Here is a 12,500-nt window from a genome sequence, read left to right as displayed (position 1 = left end):
GTGACTAATGCTAGCAGTTCCTTTTCAACTGTCGAGTAGGCTCGTTACTGCCTCTTCAGCTTTGACGACATAAAACAAACAGGGTGAAGAATTCCTTCCTTATCCTCTTGCAATAAAACAGCTCCAATCCAGTTATCCGACACATCCACTTGAATAATCAATTTCTCGCTGAAATCCATTGCTTGAAGTATCAGTTTCGAAGTTAATATGGCATTCCTTAGATTTTTCCTTTTTCCTGGTATCTCGATAACGTAGGTCTGGTCACTGCTCTTCTCCAAAATCCGGAGTGGTTCTTGGAACTTGTTGGAGAGAGGGAATCTCCTTTCTGATAAGTAGACCAACACCTGTCCTACTGAACACTTTCTTTTTGTACTCTTTATGCAAAGTCTTTTCATCGTTTTTCCTTGACTCCTCGTTTTCATGCCATCTGGGGAAAATTTCTTCCCTTTTTCTGCCAACAATTTATTCGGTCCTTTGCTGAAGGGTTCTTCTCGTACTTCCATCAGGCGTAAAGGTGCTTCCTTGATGCATTTGTTATGCGCGGCAAAACTGGCTCACGTCCTTATGCATGCCAGGTCAGAAGAAGTGTTTCTTAATCTTCTCTGTCGTCTTCCTGATTCCTCTGTGTCCCGTCTCATGCACCACGGCGATCACCTGTCTTCTCAACGGTGCCGAAATCAATATCTGACGGTATATCCCCCATTTGGCATTCCCAGGGATATCGGTGGGTCTATGTTGCCTAACAAGCAACCCATTCTTAAAATAATAACAGATCAGAGACTGCTGTGCCTCCGTCTCATCCACCACACGGTACAATAACTCTGTTAACGTTGCATCGTTCCGTTGCAATCCTATCAGCCTTTTCCTACTCACTTGAACTACTTCTAATGCTGAGCTTTCTATTTTGTCTAGGTCCATTTCTTCTTTGTCTTCTTGTCCACTCGTCCGTTGTTCCTCTTCTCTCGGGCTTACTTTTGAGTTCTCCTCTTCCGTACTGTCAAAGGAATCCTCTTCTTCAGAAAACAAATCCTCCAAGTTCATCGATCCTTCGGTTTCTTTTGTTCTTCAGCATCAACTTTTTTTGTCATACTCCTAGTTGTCAAACAGCTAGGAAACAGATACGGGTAATCCTTCTCGAGTTCAGTCATAGGACTATACTTCAATAGTTCCTTCGTTACAATGGGACAAGGTACAAACAGCAATCCACCAAGCTCCTTTGATAGCCAATAAATCCTTTACCGCAAAATCAAAATTACCTGTCAACAAACTCGTATGACAGATTCAAACGGCAAATGGGGGTAACCTCCTCACCTCCTATTCCTTTCAAAATAACCGAATTTCCTGTGAAAGACTGTTCCACCAACGGGTGTACTCCCCGTATCAACACATTATGGTTGTAACCTGTGTCGCACAATATCGTGACCGGGGTTCGCTCAATCCCGTCTATTGCTGCTAACATACCTTCATAAATATATGGTTTAAGGGCATCCATGCTATTTGGGTTTGTCCTGTTCACCATGTAAACATTGGCTGGTTTATTTTCCTCTTTGTTCTTTTCCGATTGTTTCTTCGTCTTCATATTCTGTGAAGTCGAATTATCCTTAACCACTTGGGCGACTGATTTTGGTTGATTTGACCAACATTCCTAACTGATATGGCCTCTCTTGCCACATTTAAAATAATCAATATTAACCTTCTGCATGTCTTTCACGATAGTTGAAGGAGAACGATTCGACGAGTGTTACTGTGTACTATTACATTCTGCTTAGGAACAGTGCCATTGCTACTTACGCTGTAACTATTGAACTTGTTCACATAGTTATTACTGAACTGGTTTCAATGGTTCAGCGAATACTTGACACTTGGTCAGAATGACGATTAAATCTTCATACTCGAGGAGTGTTTACAACTGATAATATTATAATTTTTACTCAGCGAAGCAGTCTTATCAAGTTTCTTCACCTTTCTCTCGCTCTCAAATATGTTCTAATATGTCTAGGAATTCCTTGTAGGTAGGCTACTGTTGTAGTAATATCAATTCTTCTAAACCTGTCATCTCCCTCACGTTAGCAGCCTCTGTATTTCTCTTAAAACATCATTGTACCTTATTAACGTAATCCAGAAAAGTAATTTTCTCGTCTTTCCACAAACTTCGGAACCTTTCAATATAATATTCAGGGGTCATCTGGTACGCTTCTATCACGCTCCTCTTCACTTCTTGATTCTCTTTCCTCTGGTCCTGAGATAAGGACAGGTAAGCACTGCGTCCTTTCCCAAAGAGTACACTCTGCAATAACACAGACCAATTATCTTCGGACCATTGCATCGGTGATGTGGCCATTTCAAAATGATTGAAGAATTCATCAGTAGCCTCTTCTGGGAAATTTGGAATTAACCTCTAGGCATTTGTCACATTAAACACAGGATTGGGCATAGCAGCGTCTGTCTGCGTTGCCAACCATACATGAGCATTCAACAATTCCAACTCCCTCGCATGTCGTCCTATTTCTCTTTCCTCTATCTTCTCTTTTTCTCTTTGCTCTTACTCTTTTTCTTCCATTTTTCTCGCATGTTTTGCGATGTCTCTGGTTTCCTATTCCCGTCTTGCTTCCATTTCCTTTGCATCTTGTGTTTCTTCTATCTCTTAATCTCCCTGTCTTGTCATCATCTTCAACTTAATTCTCCTCCGCTGCAATTCGTTGAATATCAGCCTCTACATCCCTATCTGCTTTCATGCCTTTGGTTTGTGGGTCAACTGGTCCTTGCTTTGCTACAATTTCTTCTTCAGCCTCCTACAACATTCACGAGCTGCTACAATATCTTGTTCCGACAATTTCCCCATGTTTATCAAAACTTCTAAGGCTAGACACTTGATTTGGGCTTTAATCATTCCACTCATTGTATGGCTGCCACATGCCATTAAAATAGAGAACCACTGAGCTTTAGCTACATTATCTTCGGATAATTCCTTAACAATTGGGTTTTTCAAAAACTCTTGGATATTAAACTGTACTGTACATTCTTGTACTTTCACGAAAAAAATTAAAACCTCTACAAAAAATATATCCGAACAATACACAAAATCCTATCAACACTAAATTGTTCAAACTTTTAATCGAAGCATGGTCCTTTTATCGCCAATATTTGAAACGACTCGCTCGATCCCAAGGGTCTGGGTACCAGAAATATATATTATGGTCCCATGTCTGGGCACCACAAATATATATTATTGTATATATATATATATATATATATATATATATATATATATATATATATATATATAATATATATATATATATATATATATATATATATATATATATATATAGCTAAACAACCTCTCGAGTTCCAAACTTATCTGTTTGTCTTTACATAAATCTGTTATATTTGAATAATACCCGGACTCTGAGAAAATTATATAACTCTAAGTCGGCAATATATAAAAATACTAAATATCCAAAGGTCTCTTAAGTACACTCAATACAAAACTCAGTAATTATTATTAAGAACTATTCAAAGCAACTTCTTACTTTGATTCTTTAACAAGGATACGAGAGAGTACTGTAACAATCACTGGTGATCGGAATAATACAATTTTTACTAAAATAAGCATATTCTATAAAAATTACAAGCTTTGAAATTATTCACATCAATAACTAAATTACTCGAAATATTAATTCTGAACAAAATTTAGACTAAGACAAGAGAAATGTTCACACTGAAAATTATTTAATCATTTGTTTCACTGGAAATTAAGTTTTACACAAATGTTTAGTCTTGATAAGTAATGAAAACAGATAACCTTTAACACTCTAAGGATTAATCTCTTTAAAAAATTACATAAAGTAATTGATAAACTTATAAGTTTCATTTTCACAATAAGTGAAGCCAAAATAAATACACTTCACGTATCTTACTTGCACAGGACCAGTTACAAAAATTCATATAACATCAGCACTTATAATGACACAATAAATTGAAATCTTCTTTAATGTCTTCCATAACATTTCAACACACTACTCACAATATATGTTGTATTTAAACTTATACACTTTGGAGAGGACACACTTGAGGCACTTGAGAGAGAGAGGATGAACTTTGGCTCTTTCACGGGACAGACTGTCTCTCCTCTGCCCTACGCAATCCTAGGGCCACATACTGTGTATATAGACTTAGTTTTTGTAGATTCTTCTAAATATATTATTTTCGTGGCTTGGGGCAGGCGCCTAGCGACGACAAAGTCACCAACTAGATAAAAATTCATGGGAACGTACCTTGCTTACAAGGTAACCCTCTCTCAGCTAACTTGATGCAATACCTCTTGAAAACATAAAAAAAAAATTACATAAGGATTCGTCCATACTTTGTATGGTTCTTACTGCATACCTAATCGAGATTACGTAAGGATTAGTACCATAATACATGAAATAGAAATTTAATTCTTAAAAATACCGTAAATTTACATATCCTGACTTGAATGAAGAATACAATAAAATAAACGTTGAGAGTCTTACGTAATTTATATACAAAACTTAAAACTACAAGAGAGGAATTCACCTTATGAGCTGGCTATTCTCCACTTAAATACAAAATTATTTACTCTAAACTAGACCAGTTTGTAAGAGTACACACTCACACACACACACACATATATATATATATATACACACATATATATATATATATATATATATATATATATATATATATATATATATATATATATTTAGATAGATAGATAGCTAAAGTAGGTCAAAAGATGAGAGGAGATGCAGCAGTAAGTAAATTTGGAGTAGACATAAGAAATGACACAATTTTAATTCATAGTTTTCCCTTCGTTTTCTCAATTTTTTTTTTTTTTTATAATAACCCCCTCTAAGAATCAATATTATTGATACTATTTCTCTTAACCCTGGATCCCATGGCTTCTGCTCTGGTCATATCTCCGATGCCTGCTGATGACTCCCAAAGCAAAATTTATCACTCTTTGGATACTCTTACATCTATTTTTCTACCCTGGAATCTTTCTTTCCAACTGCCCTAGAATAACAGAGGAATAAAAAATTCTGGCAGTATAAATGAAAATATAAGAGTTTATATTGTGAGGGAAAATCTCTTATTTAGAATTATAATTTTCTTTAATCTTTGAATGTTTGGGATAGATTATTTTCAAAAGGGTGGAGATTCACCAGCCCAATGAGTCCAGCTCGACTCTTACAGAACTGGTACGATTAAATTTGGGAAGAAATTTTCTATTTGTTTTTTATAAAACTAATAAAGAATAAATAGCAAAAGTAAGCGATAGAAATATAATATAAGGTAAAAATCTGTGATAAAAAGAAATCAAAATATTATATATAACCCTATGTTTCTTAAAAAACCTAAAATCTTAGAAACAAAAAATCTCTCAGAATCCGAAAAAAGGATAAAACAACCTTTCTTGTAAAACACATCTCTTGGAAAAGAAAAAAAAACCATTATCATCTTATGATTTTCAGGGGAATAATTAATATCAACCAAACAAGTTTAAAAAAAAAAAAAAACGTTTTAATGGAATGAAAATTTATTTAAGCTTTTTGACACCCTAAAAGACACCTATTAGCGTTTGAAGAAATTAATTTCTCTAACAACAGCAATGTGAGCTGACTTCAAAATGTCTACTTCCTATCCTACCCGAAAGGGATGGTATTACAGTGATTGGAGTGGTTCAAGTATAAGCTAAACCTGCTTAATAGTACTGAGAGCATTGCAAAAATACAATCCTCCCCACTCCAATCATATTTGCTGGCAAGAACAGAATATCGAGAGTCATCTCTGTAGAAACCAGCCCACGCCTGGAATCTATGGACCAATTTCTAAGAGATAGTTCAGCATATCAATATAGGAATATTTATATCTCAGAGATCTAAACATTATCAGGTAGTTGGTAAAACCATTACAGCTCCCACAATTGAATTTAGTTTATGAAAATAAGCCAAATTCCAACAATGACATCAATTCCTAATAATCAAGACATTGAAAAGATGAAGAGAAGTTGAAAAGCAAGGCAGAAGAAAGCTTATAAAATATGGAGGAGGTTTGAATAATAATAAATAGAGCAAGCATTTTAAAGAAATTTTCTGTCAAAATGAGGAAACAATTATTTCCCAGTTTGAGAGTCACCTTGCCCATTATTATTATTATTATTATTATCATTTTTATTATTATTATTATTATTATTATTATTATTATTATTATTATAAGCTAAGCTATAACCCTAGTTGGAAAAGCAAGATGCTATCAGCCCACGGGCTCCAACACGAAAAAATAGCTCAGTGAGGAAAGAAAAATGGAAATAAATAGGCTACAAGAGAAGTAATAGAAAATCAAAATATAATATATTAAGAAGATAACATGCTTTCAACATGGAAAATAATGTTCCAAGTTGAAGCCAAGCAGCTATGTCATGGCAGTCTCTTATGCGAGGCGGGAATGAAAAGTGCAACACTAGATGTAAAAGACTCGCAGTTTCGAAAGGTGTATGACTATCATCCATGCTACTAATAGCATCATTATAGTTGAAGTTACAACCTAGTAGATTATATACCTACTAAAACAGTGGTTTTCAATCTTGTTTGCCCCAAGCACTCCTTTTACCATATATCAGAATGTCACTCCCCTTGCTTTTCAAGATTATCTGCCGCAAAAAGTGCATTCCAAATAATATGGATATGAAACAAAAATCCTTTCATTTTCCATATTGATACATTTAATTTACAATTATACATCGATTATTCTTGTAGTGCTTTCTCGAGAACTGGAAGGCAACAAACTTCAACATTCTAACAAGTTTGATTGTGACAATCTGGTGTCCTAATTCCCACGTGAAAACCTGGCATTCCTCCCTAGGGTTGAAAACTTTGTGCCATTAACCTTCATCTCCCCTTCCTTCCTACTCCTACCAGTCCACCGGTGGGAAGATGCCTATAGAGCAGGTGGCAGAGGTGTGGATGTTCCACGGGGCGGAACCTTGGTCGGCCTCCGTCATCAGATGGGATACTACGTCCAATTCACTCTCTCTCTCCCTTCTCTACGCAAGGGGATCCATGAAGGAACAGGCTCTTCAAATCGAAGTCAAGACCAAGTTGGAGAAGGATGCTCCCAAGAGGTCCAAGATGAGTCCCCAGGCTTCTTCAGTTTATCATGTGACGCAGGTAATGGAAACCTGCGGCCCCGAGACTTCTTTAATAAAAAGTCAGTGACTGTTCCTGTTTTTTAACCTAAATATTTTGAATTATACTTATTCATGCTAGTAACCATCATTATTATCATGAGAAAATAATGAAAGATGTGTCAGTTTCATATAATCATTAACAATAATACAAATAATATTAGGAAGAACTTCAAAAAAAAAGGAAAAAAAGAAAAGAAAAGAAATCAGTAAATATTGGGCAAGTAATATTTTTTGTATATGTGTATTAGACTATCATGGGACTCACACTCATTTGAATATATTAAAATGAGGTCCCCAGCTGTAAGGCCTCTAGAAACCCATACTAAGCTTACTCACCTTCTCGGTAATTCTCTGTCCTTCCGTTTTTTTTTCTTACATAAACTGCAAAGGAATACTATCAGATAATCTTTAGAACTAAAGGACTTGTTCAACTTCTGATCAAATCTACTATAGACATGCAGAGAAGATCTACGATCATAGTTTTAAACAGTATCCTTGAAAAAAGGTCTACATTTCCTTCCTAAAATTACTTGCCCTTATTATTGTAAACTATAATCATAAAAGCAGTATGCTATACAGACAAGGGTGCCAATGGGGTAGGATAGGATAAGATTATAAAATTTAGACCTCAAGCCAAGCACTGGGGCAGCAAAGGCTACTCAGTGCTATTTGATACAATACTAACCATATCTGTACATTTTTCCTATAAAACGAATCACTCCACTTGCGTAAAAAACATCTAAATGTGACATACGGAGGGATTACAAAAATGAATAAAGTAACTTATAAAATTCATCAAAACTTTTCATAAAACACAATACTCTGTATACATTTTTTTCGAGTTCAGAGTATTGCAATTTTCCCCTAGTACTCGTATATCTCTTAAAGGTTTGTTCTGGACTGAATGTGTCATTCTTTGAAGATTAGAAACAAGACCTTCGACTAAAATATGTTTAATATCTATTGTTACTTGACAGTTAATACAAAGAGCGGACTGTCTCCCTTACCAGCTCTTCATTAAATATCTGTGAGTTGCATGTGTATGGCTAAATATGTAGCCTTGTAGAATTAAAAGATGACCATTTATCCACCGATAGGTGGATTTGCTTCAATTTTCTATTAGTGATCAGTTCAGATCCTAGAGTCAGTCACTTATTATTAGAGTGAAAATGTATATAACTTTTAAAGTCTTTGGAAGGAATACTTATGAGCAGGGACCCAACAGAAACGAACACTGATATTCTTCTTAGACTGCAGAAGTATTATCCAGTCCTGCACCTCTTGTACAAAAAGTTTAATTGTGAGTAAAACACTATTTGGATTTGTAAAAATTGTATAAATACTAGATCACCTCTTTTAAAAATATGTCAGACTGCTATAATTATTGCATACAGCTCATCAGTGAATAATGAAACAAGAGAATGGAAGTTTCCTTCTTTCAAAAATATCCTCCACCACAACAGCACTTCAAACTCCCACAGCCAATTTGGAACCATCCGTAAAAATCATGTTTCTCACGATGTTGAGCAGCATGTTTCAAGAATTCACTTTTCATTATATTGCTGGGTAACATATTTTCTCTCCTGCCGTAAATATACTAAACAGGTGGATTACACGAAAGGGGGAGACTTAGGATATCCTAACTCGGCTCTGTACTCATCGAGAAAATATTTGACAAAAAAAATAATCTATGAAAGTGCTGTATAACACTAAAAGTAAGTCAAACAAACAACAAATAAACAATCAAATAAGACGCATGTTCATCTGTTCAAAAAAAAAAAAAAAAAAAAAAAACCTGCGCTAACATTGAAAGTAAGGTTTTATCGATTCAATAGCGTGATTATGGAGATCTCTATACAATGATCACAGAATAATTAATACTTGAAGAGAAACTGTGTGGCATCAAACCTTACATAAGAAAAGTAAACACTCTTAGAATTACTGCTTATCTGGCGCTACATACCGTGAAGGGAAGGTCTGATGGCAAAGGAAGATCAGAATTACAAAAAATCCTATACAGCATGCAAAATGAGCAAACTCAACGACGCTTCTAGAGATTAAGCTTAAACTGAAATATATCTTAAGCTGCTGTTTATCAATTCAAGATGAAAGTCAGCTGCAAAAGTTAAAACATGCCAGAATAAGTTAATAAAATAATTTCATTGTGATAAACAGGTCTCCCAAATCCTAACTGTCTCAGAATATCCATATTCTCATTTAGGCTATTAAATTGTCTTCCAACAAACCTATTATCTTCATATCATAATTCAACTCATCTTGCCATTTACTTCTCTGCTTCCCCCTCGATCTCCCCCACGCAGGCTCCTTTCAGGCACTCCCCACCATCCATCCTCAACAAGTGCCTAAACCATCTCAGTAGTGGCACTCTTATCACCTCTGTAACCTTTACTAATCCTGTCATTCTTCTTATTTCATAAATTTTCCAATCTTTCAAGCAGTGACAGTCCCATCATCCACCTCAGGATTCTCCTCTCTATTTTCTCAAACTTTGCTTATTCTTTTTGTCTAAGAGTCTACATTTCTGATTCATCCATTAACACTGGCCGTATTACTGTGCTGTAGATCTTGGCCATTAGCTTGATTGACATTTTCTTATCACATACCACTCTTGATACCTCCCTCCACCTCCCCTAAGCAGCTTTTATCCTATTCTCAATTTCAGTCTCACATCCTCCCTCTGACTTAAAGTAGATCCCAAGTATCTAAATCGTTCCAACTGTTTTACAACTAAGCCTCTACTTTCATGCATGGCTATCCTGTTCCTGTCCCTGCCTTCCTTACTACTCATCATAGCTTCAGTCTTATTCCCATTTACTATCAAGCTACCACTCTCCAAATTATCTTGCCACTCTAAAATCTTTCTTTGTAAGTCTCCCTTATTTTCAGCGTTAATCACCAAAGCATCTGCAAATAATAACTCCCACAATTCTTCATTTCTGATCTCTTTACTTAACACATCCATGACCAACACAACTAAAAATGGCTTAATACTGACCCCTGGTGTAATCCAACACTAACTTGAACAGTTTCTGTTTCCTTAACAGCTGTACTAACTTTTGTACCTGTTCTTTTGTATATCATCTGTACTATTCTAATCAACTTCTCTGGAACATTCCTCTTCCTCACACACCAAAAAATCCCTTCTCTTGGTATTCTATCATAAGCCTTCTTTAATACTACAAAAGCACAAAAGGGCTGCTAGTTTCCCTTTAACATTTTTTTACTGTAGCTGCCTTACTATATAGATTGCATTCATTGTCCCTCTCCCCCTCATGAATCAATACATCTGTTTACCTATCTTTACAATCTCTTTCGATCTCTCATCTAATACCCTCTAAAACCTTTCAAATCATGTTCTGTTTGTGTAATTCCTTTGTAGCTACCACATTCGAATGACATCTCCTTTATGCATTATTACCTCTTCCCATATTGCTCTTAATAAATCCAGCATCCACTCTTCCCCTCTATAGCTAGTATCTTTGAAACTCTGATGGACCTGGTGCCTTATCACTTTTCATTTCATTCAATGCCCGCTTCACTACTGTATTCTATATCTCAATTATTGGCCCCTCCATCCTTTGTGCTTCTCCCAGCTCCTCTCTCTCATTTTCAGTATTATTATTATTATTATTATTATTATTATTATTATTATTATTATTATTATTATTATTATTACTTCCTAAGCTACAATCCTACTTGGAAAAGCAGGATGCTATAAGCCAATGGGCTCTAACAGGGAAAATAGCCCAGTGAGGAAAGGAAGCAAGGAAAAATAATATATTTTTAGAACAGTAACAACATTATATTAAATATTTCCTATATAAACTATAAAAAAACTTTATTAAACAAGAGGAAGTTAATAAGATAGAATAGTGTGCCCGAGTGTACCCTCAAGCAAGAGAACTCTAACCCAAGACAGGGGTAGACCATGGTACAGAGGCTATGGCACTACCCAAGACTAGCGAAACACTGGTTTGATTTTGAAGTGTCCTGGAAGAGCTGCTTACCATAGCTAAAGGGTCTCTTCTTCTCTTACCAAGAGGAAAGTGGTGTGTGTGTGTGTGTGTGTGTGTGTGTGTAGGAAAAGGGCCAGTCAAAAGACCACCTATTTCACAAGCAGTAGTATTTCAACGGGTGGCTGGTGCCCTGGCCAACCTACTAACATGGTTATTCAAAATATTTTATACATCTCATTTTTATGCCTTCTTCCTTATGTAATATATTTCAATCTCTATCCTTCATAACTCCCAGTTGTTCCAAGTCCCGTATTTGTCTTTTCCTCAAATTTAAAATATCATAGGTATATATTTCTCCTTCCCTTGCTCCTAGCCTTTCATTCAGTTACCCTACTGATCTTCCAATAGCTAAACCTACTTTCCTCCTAGATTATTTTTCCTCTTCTCTACCGTTCCTCTACACCCTGTGCAAGCCTTACTTCCAGTCTTTAAATTACTTCGATTTTTTATTAAATGACTTGCACCTCACTTTTCTCCTTTCTATACATTGCGGAAATTAAAAAGTAATAATAATAATAATAATAATAATAATAATAATAATAATAATAATAATAATAATAATAATAGTTAAAAGATAGGGATGAAAAAAATAGAAAATTATGTATTAAAAGATTAAAAAATAAATAAATACAAAGATAAGAAACAAATGAGAGAGAGAGAGAGAGAGAGAGAGAGAGAGAGAGAGAGAGAGAGAGAGAGAGAGAGAGAGAGAGAGAGAGTTGGGCTCTAGAAGGATACAAACATCATAAGAGGAGATGAAGCGGGTGAACAGGTACATTCAGCAAAGAAAAAACAATAATGATATTCTCACCATAGGACTCTACAGGTAAAATGCAAATGGATAACAACGTCCTTGTGAAGAGGTAAAAAAGGTAAAGATTTTACACATAGTTTAAAGTGAAGCGCTGAAGATGACAGTAACATTTACCAATGTAAAAATTTAATTAACTTGTTAACATTTTAGAGAATTGAAAAATAAACCAGCATGAAGAATTATTAACTGAAAATTATGAATAGACTGCTGGATTTACGCAGATCTGATGGATGTGAAAAAGACGTAGGGAAAATTGGGATAATGATCACAACAGAAATAAAATATCGACAATTATGAGACGTAAAAGATTAAATGTAGTCAATACTTGAATGGAAAGAAAAAACAGAAAACGAGGATCTGTGTAGTAGTAAAGAAACTAATGATGGTAAAGAAGTAGTGGAAGGGAGGGAAGGCCTGTGCACATTCATTTGCA

Source organism: Palaemon carinicauda, chromosome 14 (genome assembly GCF_036898095.1).
Source record: "Palaemon carinicauda isolate YSFRI2023 chromosome 14, ASM3689809v2, whole genome shotgun sequence".
Classification (NCBI taxonomy): Eukaryota; Metazoa; Arthropoda; class Malacostraca; order Decapoda; family Palaemonidae; genus Palaemon; species Palaemon carinicauda.
This window is presented reverse-complemented; position numbering follows the sequence as displayed.